The sequence below is a fragment of the Rousettus aegyptiacus genome, unplaced genomic scaffold (assembly GCF_014176215.1).
Source record: "Rousettus aegyptiacus isolate mRouAeg1 unplaced genomic scaffold, mRouAeg1.p scaffold_m13_p_6, whole genome shotgun sequence".
Lineage (NCBI taxonomy): Eukaryota > Metazoa > Chordata > Mammalia > Chiroptera > Pteropodidae > Rousettus > Rousettus aegyptiacus.
Window position 1 is genome coordinate 24,002,141 of NW_023416309.1, and position 17,101 is coordinate 24,019,241.

General features: G+C 41.2%; 1 protein-coding gene, 1 long non-coding RNA gene and 1 pseudogene across 5 annotated transcripts in view; 2 read left to right on the forward strand and 1 right to left on the reverse strand.

Annotated features, from left to right (window-relative positions):
* Window positions 1-87: 87 nt before the first annotated feature.
* Window positions 88-17,101, forward strand: part of SLC16A9 (solute carrier family 16 member 9) — a 54,183-nt gene continuing 37,169 nt past the window's right edge. Inside the window, exon 1 of one of the 4 annotated variants that reach the window (XM_016127639.2) lies at window positions 88-1,360. The gene's annotated coding sequence lies outside the window, so the exon portion shown is untranslated. Of the gene's footprint in view, window positions 1,361-10,874; window positions 10,983-17,101 lie in introns of those variants that run through there. The other 3 variants (XM_016127636.2, XM_016127644.2, XM_016127640.2) reach the window with 3 other exon arrangements.
* On the reverse strand, window positions 8,937-10,751 carry LOC118603975. Its single transcript, XR_004951553.1, has 2 exons — window positions 10,648-10,751; window positions 8,937-10,215 (listed from the first exon to the last, which is right to left on the reverse strand). It is a non-coding gene; the product is annotated as an uncharacterized LOC118603975 (long non-coding RNA).
* Window positions 16,012-16,158, forward strand: LOC118604356 (annotated as a pseudogene).

Genomic DNA, 17,101 nt, shown 5'->3' on the forward strand with positions numbered 1-17,101 from the left:
GCTCAGGTGTGTACATGCTGTTAATTTCATAATTAATGTCTTGGTATCAACTAAAGTGGTTTTGCATCCTTTCCAGTTCTGTGGTCCCTTAAAGGGGGATTTCTGGATTTGAGAAGTGAGGTCAGAAAACACCTGCTAGAATCCTTGTTATTAATGGTAATAGCTTTAATAAGAGTGCACTGTGCTAAGTGTTTTGCATACATTATGTAATTTAATGAGTCTATGAGGTATTTCTATTTTGCAGAAGAGGAGGTACAGGCTCAGAGGAATTAAGTAAAATGCTCAAGTTTACACAGGACATCCTGACTGTGGTGACACAGCTAGGAACTGAGAGAACCAAGCCCTTCAACTCAAAATCATTTGCCTTAGAACACTATTCTTAACCATTCAGTTATGTTTCCTCATATCGAGCCAGAGAAGTTAATTTCCACTAGCTCCTTATTTGGAAGGCGAGAAGTTTACTCTGCAATGAAGCATCTTAATCCTATACCCAGGGATTCAGTGAGTAAAATAAAACCTAACTCTGGGTCATGCTTGTGATAAACTGCTTCTGTAGAAACTGGGGTAAAGGTTTGAGAGAGTATCTTAAATGTGTGGTGTTTGTGTGACAAGGTAGACCAGGTTTTTGGTGTGGGTTACTCTCTGTGTGACTGTTATTTGCTGACCTTACAGTTCTATTAACTAAGCAAGCTGAGGGCAAGTTGCCATATAGGCCAGTCTGAGATCAGCCATGAGCCCAGACTTATTTATAAACCCACAGGAAAGGCTCTTGAGCTCGCTCTGACTTGAGATATGGCAAGGAATGATTAGTGCAAGAGTACAGGAAGTTCTTGGTGGCCAACTGGGTTTCCAGTCTGAGCCATTTGCCCTTTCAGCCAGGAGGTGCCCACAGATTATTCTCTCGTGTGTCAGTGTCCCTAGACTCCTGTATAAGGTGCGATCTCAAGGTACAGACACTGACCTTTTGCATGTTGTTTACAAAGTTGATTAAGACTTGCACCGTGGAGATCACCGACTCAATAAATACTTATCAAGCTCTCACTGCCTGTCTGGTAGCTTCGTAGGCACTGAGAAATATTAAAGTCCCTGTCCTCATGGAGCTTGCCTTCTGATGGGGGAGGCAGACTACAAACTGATAAATGCAGAAGAATTTCAGATAGTGCCAGGTACCTTGGCAAAAATAGAACAGAGCAATATGAGAAAACGTTTATGTGGGGGAAGAATTTTTAGCTATGAGGATCTAAGAACACTTTCCTGGGAAGATGGCTTTAGAGCAGAGGCTTGACTGATGAAGAACCAGAGAGGCGAAGACCTGGGAGAAGATCGAGGACTTTGGATGTGGAGAATGGCAGGTGCAAAGGTAGGTAGAGCTCAACAAAACATTAGAATGTTCAGTGTGACTACAGCTGAGTGAACACGTGGGGAGTTGATTTTTCAGGACTGATAAAAATCAGCTACTATATAACTCCTCTGACATTTGTGCCACAACATGGGTGGTTAAGGAAATGTTGCCATGGCAGAATATAGAAAGAACACGAGTTCTTGGTGTTCTGTGTCCTTTGTGCTGGCACGCATCAAAACTTATGTTAAACAGTGAACCCTCTCTCTGGGGGTTGCAGTTTTTCCATGGTTATTCCAGGCTGATCATGTCTGGCCCCTAACTTGTTACAATGTTAGGCAGCAACTTCACTCCACTAGTTGAATCAAAAAGCCATGTTTTTAGGACAGCTTTTAAAAAGCCATAAGCAGAGCAAAAATTGCATCTGTTGTAGTTTTTAAAAAAATATGTCAGCTCAGGTGGCTCCATAGTGTAGTGGTTAGCAGGTCTGCTTTACATACAGAAGGTCCTGGATTCACACCCCAGGTGGAGCCATGGACCATACCCTCGGTGTGCCAAGCCCCGGGTGTGCCAGGCCCCCTGAATGCGCGGGGGGTGCCAGGCCCCGGGTGCATGCTGCGAGAGTGTGGGAGGAGACACCCCGCCTTCAGAGATCCATTTCTTAAAGGGAGACGGCAACATTCATATGTCATGGGTGGAAGTAGGGGTGGGGAATTAAAGAGAGGAAAAATATATATATATCAGCTTTATTGAGATGTAATCCATATACCATACAATTCATCTATTTAAAGTGTGCAAGTCAATGATTTCTGGTATGTTTAAAGAGTTGTGCAGCCATTACCACAATAGATTTTAGAACATTTTCATCGCCCTAAAAAGAAATCCCATATCTATTAATAACCATTAGCTGTTACTCCCCATTTCCTCCCAACGTACCCTCCTTCAAAGCCCCCACCTGCCAGCCCTAAGTATCTCCTATTCTGGGCATTTTATGTAAATATAATTATACAATATATAGCTTTTTGTATTTGGCTTTGTTGTGGCCAAATAATATTCTTTTGTATGGATATACCACATTTTATTTACCCATTCATCAGTTGATGGACATTTGGATTATTTCCACTTTTTGGCAATTATGGATAATGCTGCTATGGACACTCATGTACACATATTTTTGTAAGGGCATATGTGTTCACTTATTTTGGTTATATATCTATTAACAGAATTATTAGGTCATATGGTAATTCTACTTTTAACCTTTTGAGGAACTGCCAAACTATTCTACAAAATGGCTGCCTCACATCTATAGTTTTTGGAAGAGTTTTCTCTTGATCTCTAGGGGGAAAAGAAAAAATTCATCACCTGCTAATTCTCAAATGTTAAATGAGTAGGATAAAAATAAAAGCATTTTCTCCCTTTCTTTTAATTCGATTTGATTTTTAAAACCTTCATCTATTTTCTTTAAATCTCTGTGCCATCTAGCAATCACAACTGATTATTTGGTTCTTTATATTATTTACTTCATGTCAAAAATTAATTATGTATGAAATTACTCACATTTCCTTCAAGTACCTTAGGGCAGATAATAAAGATCCAAGTTAACATAAGATACTTTTTCATTGATGGAGATTAGATTTATTTAATTAGTACTCCCTGGATACCTACTCTAAGCCAGGAGTGTTCAAGGTGCTGGATATCTTCCTCACTGTTTTCTATTTAAGGAGATTTACTCTATTACTGGTGTGGTTGGAGGACTACTTGTAGTACAAATGATTCTTATAGGTCATTTTCCATAAGCAGACCCTGGGCAAGCTGAGTTTTTGGCTCTTGGTGTTCATTAGCTGCATACTTCTCCTTATAAAATACACTATTTGGGCCACACTTCATGAGTCAAATTTATTGCAGATTTTAGTTGTTGGCAAGACAGGAGTTTCATTGGGTATTTCTTTTTCCACCCCACAGCAAAGTTCATTTCTCCATTTATTTTGTGTTATACTGTAACACAGTTGGCTGAAGAACCTGTTGAAAAATAATTGATCAGCCAAGGAAAAGTTGAACTAGCAGCCTGTCTGAGAATTACATCTAAGTCAGAATCCAACCCTTCAGTTTGTTAAGACCATTGTTGACAGAAGATGGACCCAAGTTGACATCTGAGGAATGACTCAAGTCTTCTTGGTTGAAAGGCTGATCTTCAGACTTTATTGGCTGCTGAACTTTATTGATTTCCTGGTCTGGTTATCATATTTGCCTGTCAGTACAGAAACTCTTCTTGAATGAATTTCAAGAACTCAGATGCAGGTTTTGATGAGACATCCTGAAAGGATGTTTATATGACAACCATTTGTTATAACTCTAAATTTGTCAATAAATAGAATTTTCCTCTTTATGTATAGGAGAGGGAGTATTGTAACCCTAGTTGGAGTTCTTTGGTATACTTGTGAAAGTAAGTACATATATAGTGATATGTTTTAGGCTATTTTATCTAGTTTAATTCACTGAATCTTTACAACCACTATACGCAATGGATATTATTTTCCTCCTTTTTTTGCAAATGAAGGAACGAGCACAGATATAATAAGAGACCTCATCAAGGTTACACAGCTAATAGGTAGTCTTGGCTTCAGGCAGTATGCTCTTATCCTCTATTTCCTTCACCTCTTATCATTCAGCCTTTGGAGCTTTTATTTCTCCAGCTGAAAAATTAGTAGATTAAACACTGCATCAAGGTGAGGTTGTACCTGCTAATCTCCAAGGCCTATTCTGGTTCTAAGACTGATTCGAATTCAGCAATCTCAAAAATAGCTTTCATAACCATGTGTGGCTAAGGGGAATAAAGCACAAAATATCCTGGGAATGTTAAAATACCCAGAAGCATCCTCTTTGAGCCCCAGGGAAGTCTGGAGGACCAGGTTCTATTGAAGGAAATGCCCATAACTATCACCGTATGTGATGCTGAGAGTTAATTCAGCTTTCATTTGGTGGGTGCCAGAGTCTTGGGGGGTGCCGAAATGCCAGTATTTGTACTGTGGGTCATACCACTCTAGATTTAGAAATGTAATGATTTTTCTTTAAGTAAGGAGTGATGACTTTTGTTGTGGATAATAGAATGTCTCTGTCTGAGCCAGCTGTATATCTGGGATTTGACCGATATTTGCTTGTCTCTGCCAAAGGATCTGTCCCCTTCCTTCTAAGATCTTTTTAACCTAATAATCAACCCAGATTCCTCTTTCTTAGCACAGGCCTATTTACAATGAAACTTTAGCTTTTACTTTGTAGGTACCACTATACACTATACTGGTACTGAACAGGTTTCTCATTTTTTGTTTCTGTTGCATGTGTTCAGTCATCTGCGAACATATATTATCCCAACCATGAGTCAGAAAACTTGAGTCTGACAAAAGAAATCTGTACTATTTCTAACTGAAAAAAAAAAAATTTTTTTTTGGAGATGTATTTTAGATTTGGAGTGTCTTCAATTTTTTTTATGTTTTTTTGAAAAATGAGATATAATATTTGAAATTTGGACTATTCTAGAGGATCTTGCAGTGTGAGGCATCCTCCCCAATTTCCAACAATTCTTTACACACTCTTATGAGAAATCTTGAAGCCATGCTAAGGCTTTCTTTTTACCAAACCCCATATCCATCAGTTGCATGGTACTTCTTAATCTCTCAAATTGGTCCTTTATCTTTTAATAATTTTATAGGTTTTACATTTTCATATTTTTTCACCTGTTATTAAATCAGGCTTCTTACTCATCTCTCTCCCACCATCTTCCAATGTGGTTTCTAAGAGTGATAATTTCCAGCCATATCATCCTGCTGTTCAGATTTCTTCATTGATTCCTCTCTGTTTCCTGAATAAAGCCTTCACATGGAGACAACAACACACATGGTCTGACCCACTGTAGAGCACATTTATTGTGTTTTGGCTCATCAGCACCCTAGTTTCTTTTTGGAGAACTACCTCTCCCTTAAGTGAGTCCTCTCAAGGTTCTCCATCTTCCCTTCACTGACAAATGGTTAGAGTGCCCAAGTCAGGCCAGTCATACTCTTTCCTCTGGAACTTCGAATCTTCAACAAAATTCATTTATATTGTTAGATTGATTCTATCTGCATCAATTTCAATCTACATTCAAGTTCTATGGAACATGCTTGATTTTACATTTTTCCTCAAGAGCATATTTTATCTTTATAACTTTTAGTTTCTGGGTTAACCACCATTTTCTAAATTATACCCAACAAAACCAAGTTGCAGCATGTTGAATAGATCTAAGGTGATCATATTTTTTTTAAAAAAAGTTTACTTAATGAAACCAGGGCAAAGTATTTGGACTGTTCACAAATCTGGGGCTATATAAACCCTGTACATAGAGTAGAGGTCATGCTTATTCTCCAATATCAATGTAATGATGAAGAGAAGAAGGATAAAACTTAACATTTTGAACTGAAATATTGTTTGGAGCTGTCTGAACTTTGTTATGTAATACACAAAAGTCAGACACATAAGCAGAGGCACTTCAAAAAAACTGACACTGTTTCATTAAAAAAAATTCAATTCATGGTGTTATGTTTATTTTAAAATCATATTCAACAATTCCATCTGTATTTTCACAAGAAGAAATTGGATCCATTGGTACTTTAAAACTCAAAGCCCGCCTTTGGGCATATACCTTTCTCTGCTAATCTAGTCTCTAATATGATTGCATCATAGATCATATGAGCTGAATTTGTATCATACACAATTCCATGAGTGAATTAAAACATGAGAAATGGCTTCAAACTGTCCTGGACACATGACGGAATTTTCTCCTTTCTTCTTTTAGTATACTTTTGGAATCTACAGTGTGCCAAGTACTGTACCGGATCTTGGGATAAAGCGGTGGACAAGCAAAGAGAAGGTCGATAGTTTTGCAAATGTGGACCTTGGACTCACATTGCCTGTGTTTGCCCCCTGTCTCTGCCCCTTTGGTGTTCTCTGACTTTGGACAGCTCATTTAACCCCTGGGGCCTTAGTATCTTATCTGTTAAACGGGTTGTACTTGCCTTATGGGATTAAATGAGACAGTTCTTATAATTATTTAGAATAGAATAGAACTTGGCATAGTAAGTCAGCAGAAGAATTTAATGATCTGTTACAGCAAAAAAAGTCACTGACCATTTAAGCATGCACATTTGTTTACTCATTCGGTCATTCACTGTACTCTAGGGAACAGTGATGAACAGGGCAGACCTGGTACTTGCTCTCATTTAGTTTTACTGTGCAAACAACAATGAGCACATTACAAGTATCGTGAGTTCTATACATGGAGATAGACTGGGTGCTTTGGTAACTGGTACATATAAAGATATAGGTTCTGCTTGGTTATGGCCTTGAAACCATGTAGTGCAAGTCAGAAAGAAAGTGTAATATACATACATGCAGGGCATGCACATTCTATGTAATTTCACATTTCTGATTTCCACTTTCATGAGAATATAGAGAGGTTGTTCACAGCCTGGTTCTCCGTACCTGGATGACTGAATTTGAACCCCAGTCTACCCCTCATTAACTGTGCAGTTGGGGGCAAATTATTTAACCTCTCTCTAGCTCATTTTCATCAGCCGTAGCTGGTAAAAATGGCAACCACTTCTTAGGTTTATTGTGAGCCTTAGATGAGTTATGTAAGATGTCAGTCCTCAGCATTAGCTCTTACCAGGCTTGAATCATTTTCCGAAGGTAGAGTGGGAAGAACACAGGCTTATCTATAGCCCAGGCAGGTCCTGAATCCTACCACATCACTTATCGATTGAGTGGCTCAGCAAGTAGCTTAACCCCTCTGAAATCTAGTTTCCTCATCTGTAAAATGGAGTTAATGACACTTGACCACGTGAGATTACTTTGAGGAGTAAATGAGATAGCATAGTTCTTGGCAATTACCACGTACTCAAAGAATAGCATTTTATCCCTCTTCCCCTTCCCCTAAAATGAAAGTAAAGGCAAGAAAAGATGAAAAAAAAATATTCTTGAGAATTTCAAGAAAAATACTATACAGCGTGTCTTTAAGGTCATTCTTCCCTACAGGGGTGCTTACGTTTTATAGCTGTTCAGTGAGTGTGACACCAGGAACCAATCACACACGGTTTGGGCCCACATACTACTGTGCAGCAGAAGGCAATGCTAAACCGCTGCTGGACTTTCTTTTCTTAATCTTTATCCTTACTTTTCTTAGCTTTCTTATCTTAACCCTATGATGAGACAACTCGCTCATTCCTAGGGCCACCAGTAATAACAACGAAGGTCATTTTTAACATCTGAAAATTTGTCCTTTTCAACAAAAGCTCTATAAGCATCAGCAGGAATGATTTATCCAATTCTATTATTTTCTGATTATTTTTATCTGTTAGAGTGTGAAAGAAAGAAATGGAATTAATAGAATGATCTTTAGATCTCTGAGCTAACTGCTATAAAAACTCTAAATTCTATTTTCTTTAGTTACTTTTATTTCAAAGTACAGCGCCTGTACAAAAGAAATGTATACAAAAGAAAATCAACCTGCTCTGATAATAAGTCAGGAAGAAAAGTCCGGTCAGCCAGGCAGACTTTGGACCAGCAACTCAGGTGCTATATAAATGTCCTACCATCCCCTGACGAAAGCATGCCTTCCTCTGTCCTCTGTTTCTGCTGGGATGAGGAGCACAGAACAATTTTACGTTAATTTCTCCATTTTATTCTCTAGAAGATTGAAGCAGCTCATCATCTAAGAAGGAGAAACCTTAGAAATAACAAATCATAAACTTCTTAACAAATTCTTCATAATACAGGCGAAGAACAAATTCCTTCATTTAGGGCATCACCTCTGCATCAATTTTTCTTTAAAGGCTTTTCCTAAGGTTTCTGTCTTCCTGGGAGGATTGGGGGTGGGGGAGGCTCAGTTAAATCCAGTTTATTAAATCATCTGTCTTTTTCTCTCACTGCATCCTGTTGAAAGTACATTGATTTCTGGGCCCAACAGAGACTCAAAGGGCAGAGGCTGTACAGAGTTGTAAAGCCAGCAATATTGAAGTTTTCTGACCCTTACCTTGCAAGCAGATCTTACATCTTCATGTCATCAGTGATACAAACTCTGAATGGTAGGGAGGTTGATTTTAGTCTTGTCTCTGCCAACCTGCTCTCCATCCCATTCAGGAACATATCCTTAGCTTCTCTGGGTCAAATTCCATTCATAGGTCAAGCATCAAGTTTGGATTAGATTTCTGAATTCTCTTGCATGTCTAAATGCTCTGCTGAGGTTTGACTGAACAATGCACATTCACATTCTAGCCTGGCAGCAATTCCCTAAGCCAAGTTGCCACTGGCCCCAGAGCCAACTTTCATGCTTCCTAAGTTCTCTGGCTGCCTTCTGCCTACTTCATTCATTACATTAAACCTGGACTTCCAGCCATTTGAGTTTTTGACCTCTAGAATCCAGTCTTACACTGAAGTTGTTCCATGCTGTGTGTTAGGATAAGCTCATTTTCATTTCTTAGCTGATAGGCATGGACTGGCCCAAGCAGACATGGAGTGCTGATTATATACTCTCTTTAAAAGAAATCTTGGAAAATTTGGTGGCAATAAGATCAGGAACATGGCAACTTTGGAACTCAATTAGTGAACACAAATATTTTTCAAGCAGGGTTTCTTTTTCTCCAAATATAATTTCATTTACATTGATTGGTTTGACCAGCTATCCAGAGGACATTTGTTCTGGTGGTTAGGGGGTATTTGAATCAAAGAAAAAGCTTTCTAAAAATATCTTTTATTGAACCATATAAAGTACACAAATTATCAGTGTACAAGTCAATGCTTCATTACAAAGTGAACACACTCAAATAACCACAAACGACTTGAATAACCATCATGTTCAAAAATAAGACATGTTGCGAAGCCCCTATTGTATCCCTTCCCTGAAGAAAAAAAAAAAAATTTGATGGTGTTGACAGCATCACCTCTTCATTTTTCCTTCCAGAAACTGGGGCCACTTCCCTCTTATTTTATGGTTACCTTCCCCCACCCCGCCCCTTTAATCTTTCTCCCTCTTAGGACAAAACAAAATAATACCAGCCATTCTCAGTAAATTAGGTAGAAAGGAATAGTGTGGGGCAAAGGGATGAACAGCTGTTTTCATATCTGTAAGAAAACTTGACATGTATGGCCAGGGTCTACAGTTTTTTGTTTGTTTGTTTGTTTGTTTTTGATGTTGTTGTTTTAAATTCTCATAATTCTCATCCCACATAGACTGGATTCTTGATGCAGGCAAGATGAGAAAACCGAGAAATTTAGGCAGCCTGACCTGGACTTCAGAAACCAACACTTTGCAAAGTGTAGGGTCTTTGTCTAAGTCAGAACCAGAGTGTTCAGTGTACAAGGGAATCCTCATCCTGGTGATAGATGCCCCTAGCCTGGTCTGAAACGCTAGGAGAAGGTATGGTGCCCCATCTTAAAAATATATACACACACAGGAAACCAAGAAGTGTATATTACTTTAGAGGGTTCTCACACCCGGTGAGTCCCTGGTACCTCTGGGCTGTCCCATCTGCTGCAGAGGCTCTCTGTGGGGGATACAGCGCACTCCAGTGCAGTGCCTTTCAGCCAAGGATAGGAGTGTATTGCCAGTGCTGTCCACCTTGCAGAACAGAAGGAATGTCCTTGAATGCAGCCTCTCTTCCTCAACACGCTGTATGAAATGTGGGCACCCTCCTTTCTGTGGAGTTGTCACAAAGGACAGCATTTGGCATCCTCACTTTTCACTGTCCAGGAGCACTGGACTCCACAGAGTTCTGGTGCCCGTTTCTCTGGGATCATTGCCAGGTGGGTATACAGCTCCGGCCAGAAGGGAGCCTGGCGGTCCCAGGAGCCTAGGAGACCAGAGGCAACTAGTACTCATCTCTAGAACCCGGCTCCCAGCTAATGTGCACGGTCCTTGGCGGGCCGGCGCAGGCACCAGGTGTGGGGCACGGCGCAAAGACGCTGAGGGACGCGCGCGTGTGCGCGCGCAGAGGGTGCCTGTTGGGTAGTGCCAAGCCTTGCTGCTGCCTTGGTGGCTCTGGGCCGGGTCAGGGCTGGGCCCCGGCGGTGCCCTTCCTCCGCCTGGCCTACTTGGTCCTGCTCAGCTCCGAGCCCGAGCCGCGAGAGCTGAAGCAGCGCCCCTACAGCCCGCTTTTCCGCTTCCATCTCCTTCGCCTCCTCCTCCTTCCCCCAGCCACACGCGCAGTCATAACCGGTTCAAGCTGGCCGGGGTGCCCCAAAAAGAAGAGAGGGGGAGGGGGGAACACAGGGTTTAACCTCACCAGGAGGAGGAGGAGAAATAGAAGGTAGAGACCAGACGAGGGGTCCGTCGCCCTCCCTCCATGTGGCCGCCGTTGCTGCGGAGTTCGGCCGAGGCAGAGGGCGGCGGCTCCCCAGGCAGTGCGTAGCGGGACCGATTGCCCAATACTCCAGCAGGGCCCGGGGCCGGGGCTGGGCCGGGGCTTGGCCCGGGCCCCTGGATAAAAAGTCGCTCGGCAGGCCTGGAGCTGCACGGGAGAGCAGCAGCCGAGGTCCCTACGGCACCACCCGCCGGGTTCTCCCGGGGCACCGCTCCCTGTGCTGCGCCCCAGAGTCCCCCACCAAGGCCGGTACACAGGTAAAGGACTGGAGCTCACGGGGAGGGTCCTAAGGGTCAACAGCTATCGTGCTTTCTAGCCTCCCAGAGGCGAGAGGTAACTCCTCCGATTCTGAGTTGGAGGAGGAGGCGACGACACTGTCACTAGCGGTCAAGCAACTTGGACCCGGTTTCTTGTGTTGAGTGTGGGCTGAGGGCTTGAGTGTACTTGCTGCGTTCGCGCCCACCCCTTGACAACCCTTTTTTGATGGAGTGCTTCTTCGCGGTGGGCAGGTTTTCCCAGGAATCTGCGGCATTTTGCAGAGGGGGGGGGGGCGTGGGGACAGCGTCCTCGGATGGGGTTCAGTGTGGAGATATGTCCCGAGACAGTTTCTGGGGCTGCTGGTGGCAGAGCAGGGTGTAGAGGGGATGTGACCCCACGTGGGCCCCCATTTCCCAGAGGGCAGTGAGGCCCCCAGGACCCTGGCTGGGAGTCGGTGCCCTCAGGTGCCCCTGGGAGGGTCGGAGTTGGGGCGCCACGGGTGCTCCTGGGCTGTGAGGAAAGCAGAGCTCGGGGCGGGAGAATTGCACCGCTGCGCCAAATTCAGCACCAGCAGGTCAGCCACCGGCGAACGCAGGACCGCAACCTGCTCAACCGAGCGGAAGATGCCGGCACCTGGGCCTCTAGGACACATAGAAACTTGCTGATGATGTGCATTGGTTGGTGTCTGAGTCTGTATCAGGGCAGATCATGGTGCTTTGGGGTGATCTGCATGAAACTAAAGCTAGAGGATGATAATTAGACATGGTCAGATTTTAAAGCTTTATTTCCTCACCCCTAATCTTTGAATTCTCCAATTTTTGTCTTTTTTTCAAGTGAGCTATCTCTTGAACTTAATTTATAGAATGCATTGGGTATAAAAAGCCAGTGGGAGTGTGCAAAAGAAATGTCTTGTATAACTATAGCTTTCCAAGAAAGTATCACCTAGCGACTTTAATAAAAATTGCAAGAATGCATGTATTTTGAGCTAGCCGGCCTTTTCTTTGGGAGATTCTTTGTTGACATCAAAGTATTCCTTGTAGATTATGAAACTGAACTCTAAAACTTAAGTTCCTGGAAAGAACACATGGTCCCTGCTTTCAAAGAGTTTAGCCTATGGGGAAAGATAGGCATGTTTACAGATATCTACAATACAAAATAGTGTAAATGGACTCACATGGCAACGACATCAACTGTGTTTTTGAGAAAAGCGGAGAAAAGGAGAGGTTCAGTCAGGGTTAAGAACAGAAAAGTTTTATGGTGGATGTAGCGTTGGAGCTGGTACTTGAAGGAAGAGGATTTCCTCAATGGACAGGAGGCCTGCTGGCACAAGGGAATAGCACAGAGATATGGAAGTGTGGTGTGTTCAAAGACAGCAGAGCAGGGTGGAGTGGCTGGAGCCTGGAATTTAAGATAGATAGACTGGAAAGTCGGATGGAGCTAGATTATGGAGAACATAGCAAGCCATGCTAAGAAAATGTGATTGATGGTATTATTATATTTATACCAATAATGTCAGCATCTGTAACTGTAGTTTATATCTTGAAGTTCGATTTTGTAAGCATCCCCCTAAAATAAGTAAATGAATAAAATCTCAATTGTGTTTGGTTCCTATAAATGATATTATGGAAGAATATCATGTTCCAAATAAACTTCATTTTTGGGGGGAGTGCTCAGGCCAAATCTGATCTCTAGACCTCTAGAAATGAAGGTATGGTAATGTTAGTTTTCCAGAAGAAATGACCCATTATTTAAATCTAATTTTTATTTAAATCCAGTTTCTCCCTTCTAACTCTGCAATCTTACAGCGTAACAACTCTTAGTCTGATTAAAACTTTGGATAGGAAATGACCTCTACTTTCCTGGACCAATATGCAGAGTAAACACCTTCTATTCTCTGTTTCAACTGCCAATAATAATAATTATTATTATTATTATTAATGTTTGTTAAACATTATATGTCAAGTGAGCCACACACTTTATTTCATAGAGGCATTACTTTTATCTCAGACTGAGAATTTTAAGGTCACTCAGCTAAGTAAATGATGAGAGCAAGATTTAAACCCAAGAAGTCAGTCTTGAGAACTTATTCTTTGAACAATTGTGCTATAAAATAACAAGGGCATACTACATGATAACTGTTATGAATGGTGGTTAGAAATTGGGCCTGCTTCTCTGTTTTTGCCTTTGCATCCTCCTTTAATTGAGATATGACATATAACATTTGTTACTTTTAGGTGTACAGCATGATTTAGTATATTTATATGTTGTAAAATGATTACCATAATAAGGTTAGTTAACATACATCACCACACACAGTTGGAATTTTTTTAATGAAAACTTTTAAGATCTACTCTTGGCAATTTTTGTGTATATAATGCAGTATGTTAACTACACTCATCACGTTGTACCTTATACATCTTTCTGATTAATTGTACTTTATACAATGTTTTGACACTTTAAACTATTTTATGATCTTGCGCTTTTATGACCCACTCAAAAGAAACTCTTAAACTCTTTAAGAGAAGATGGTTATGGAAGGGGTCCCCGACCCCTGGGCCAAGGACCAGTATAGGTCTGTGGCCTGTTAGGAACCGGGCTGCACAGCAGGAGGTGAGCAGAGGGGCAAACGAATGAAGCTTCACCTGTATTTTTTTTAATTAAGTTTATTGGGATAACATTGGTTAATACAATTATATAATTTTCAGGTGTACGTTATAATTTGACAGTTGTATATTCTATTGTGTGCTTACCACCCAAAGTCCAGTTTCCTTCAGCTACCATATATTTGATCCCCTTTACCCACTGCACTTTCCCCCTAACCATCTACATTTGATCCCCTTTTCCTCACTTCACCTGTATTTGCGGCTGCTTCCCTGTGCTAGCATCACCACCTCAGATTCACTTCAGATCATCAGCCATTAGATTCTCATAGGAACGAACCCTGCTGTGAGCTGCTCATGCGAGGGTTCTAGGTTGCTCACTCTAATGCCGGATGACCTGAGGTGGAGCTGAGGAGGTGATGCTAGTGCTGGAGAGCAGCTGCAAATACAGATTAACCTTAGCAGAGAAGTTTGACTGTAAAGAGAACAAAATAAATCAATTGCTTGCAGACTCATACGGAAAACTGATCAGTGAGTGGCAAAAGACAGTGGTAGACTTTATAGTGGCAAGTGAGTTGATGTACTTTAGGTGTTCAATTGCATCTTGTGGCATGTGATTCTGCATTATGGTGAGTTGTATAATTATTTCATTATATATTACAATGTAATAATAATAGAAATAAAGTGCATAATAGAAATAATGGGCTTGAATCATTCCAAAACCCCAAAACCTTCCTGCCAACCCCCCACCCCCACCCCTGGTCCATAGAAAAATTGTCTTCCACAAGACTGGTCTCTAGTGCCAAAAATGTTGAGGACCTCTGGGTTATGGGATAAGAAAAATATTAACAAACATGATGGCATTAAATACAAAGACCAGACCTGCCAGATTTCTGGAAGAGTGCCATTTTTAAATATTATTCTCATTATTCCCAATAAACCCCAAAGATACCAGATCTTTTTGTATTTCTGCATCTCATATGTGTTGCCATGAGTCTTGATTTTTATTCTGAAAGTAATATAGCAAGTACACTAGTGTGTACACTACATACTAATGTGTATATATTGATTGGGCTCTACATAATCATGTACAGATTATGCAAAACATTAAAAGAACAAACCAGTGTAGATAACATCATCAGAAAACTGCTGTTTGGGCTAAGCTTTGTGGGATATAGGTTGTGTGGAGCAAAGATAAGATGAATCAAGAGACTGGCAATATAGAGGGTGTGGATAAAAGTTTAGAATATAGGAAGATGATTATACCAATTCATAGCTAAGTGTCTGGTCCTCATTTTGCCTATATTTCACTTTATTAAAGCTCTAGAACTTTTTTTATCTGTTCTCAGACTCTGATTAGTTTACAAATTCTGCCGTTTTCTCTTCTGAACCTGAGAGAAAAACTTGGAAACAGGTGATTATTCCCTGGATTGGTCAGTAAGGGATCTTGATACTGGCATCATATGAACAAAGCAAATTGCAGGAGAGTGTCAGGAGAGCACAGGAGAAACTCTAAGTGTCAGTCAATCTTGGCTTATGTCGGGGAGGCATTTGGAAGTAAAAGGAACTGGAGAGAACATGCCCATTCGATGAAGGCCGAAGTTGCTCAGTTCCAGCTAACTGTTATGTAAGAACGAGGGCCCAGTGTTGCCAGACCTTCTGATTTACCAAGAGAATCTGGAAATTCGGATTTTTGTGTGAAATCTTTCAGTTATAAAACATTGGAAATTCATTCAAAATTGCTAAAAATAAAATGAAATAAAAATTGAGTGAGCCAAACAAAACACCTCTAGAGATCTAGAGATTAGATTTGGCTTGAGCACAGCCAATTTGCTCGATTTCCAAATTTCCTTTTGGCTTCAGACTTCTGTGATTCTCTGCTCAATCCATTATATCTCTAACTGATTGCTTTCCTTTGCTAAAACATATTCCAGTGCTCACCATATCTAAATTGTGATAACTTTGGAGGAGCTCTTTGGCATGTGCTGGACTATATATAATAAATTGTTAAGGCCTTTAAGGCCAGAGGATGTCCTTTTTTGATGGCCATGCTGCTGATATGATTCAGAGGCCCCAGCGCTTCATTAGTTGTGTTTGCCTTTTAGGGACAGTTAGTATGGTTTAAGTCCAGGACTCCAAGTGGTTTCCTTCCTGCTCTTCCTTCTCACCCGGAATGTGAAATAATAACCAGCTGGGGAATCGGTCCTGGTTTCCATTTGGACAAGGTACATTTCTAGGCTTGACTGTGGTCCTCTGTATCGTGTAGTTGCACTGTTGGATAATTGTTGGACAATAGGAGCAAAAGGGTGTTGAAGGAAATATGGGGCAGTCATTGTAGTAAGCAGACATAAGAATCTGAAAATGTGCATCTTGAAATTAGACTAACGAGCTAGGAAAAGAAAGAATGTTTTCTTAAGATTTTAGTTGAATACTTACTTGGCAGGGGAGATACTATGATCAAGGGCAAGGCTTATCCATTGCACACCGGATGTGCTGACCCCTGCAATTTCCCCAAATGTGGGAAACCTGATTGCATAATTTGTGGTAGTGGGGAACTGTGTTCACACTCTCCCTTGGGGGAAAAAAAGATTTTAGTTGATGCCCAAATTAGGTTATGATAGCAATGTAATCAGTAAATGAAGCAAAGACAATTAAAGGGATTAAAGGAGGGGCCAGGTGTAAGTGTTTCTGGGTGGAATCATGTATGACTGTCCTGGTCAGGGGTCTTGGGAGAGCCGTCTCCATCAGGTGCCATCTGCTTCAATCCCAGAATGAGACTTCCATTGGTAGTCTTAGGTTGTTTAGAGATTTTTGGCTTAAGATCTTTAGTAGTAGTAACACCTGATACTGGTTAGTAGTAAGATTTTTCCCTTGGGGCTAAAGGGCATCTTTATGGAGATGGCATTTTCAGTAGACACAATCTGCAAGTCGGAGATCATGATGGTCTCCCGAGAGCATGCTATGGAAAGACTGCTTTATGGGCTGTGAGTTAGTCTTAAGTATTTTACAGTAAATCAGGAGGTCTCCTTTCAGCAGTGCAGGTTCATATATTTCTTGAACTAATCTCATGGGTCTACCAGGAATAATTTCAAAAGGAGACAGTCTATGTTTGCTGGAGGGAGTAGATCTTAGGTTGAGCAATACGAAGAGAAGAGCCTTATAGGCCAAGGCAGACTGAAAGACTGTGAGTCTTGCCAACAGAGTTTTGATTACCCTGTTAGTCCATTCTATAAGACCAGAGGACTGGCGATAATAAGCATAATTTGTAAGATCTGTCAGGTCTTACAGACTGTATAATTTGTCCTGTGAAATGAGTTCCCCAGTCACTATGGATTTCTGAGGTGATTCCCCAAGTGAAGAGGTTTTTCACTAAGAGTAGTTTACTCATTGCTGACTCTGTGCTTCTGTCATGGGAATGCTTCCACCTAATGAAAAATGCATACAACTCTTTACTACCACAGATTTGGATCCTTGAGAAGGGGGCAACTGAATAAAGGCCATTTGTGAGACCTTAAATG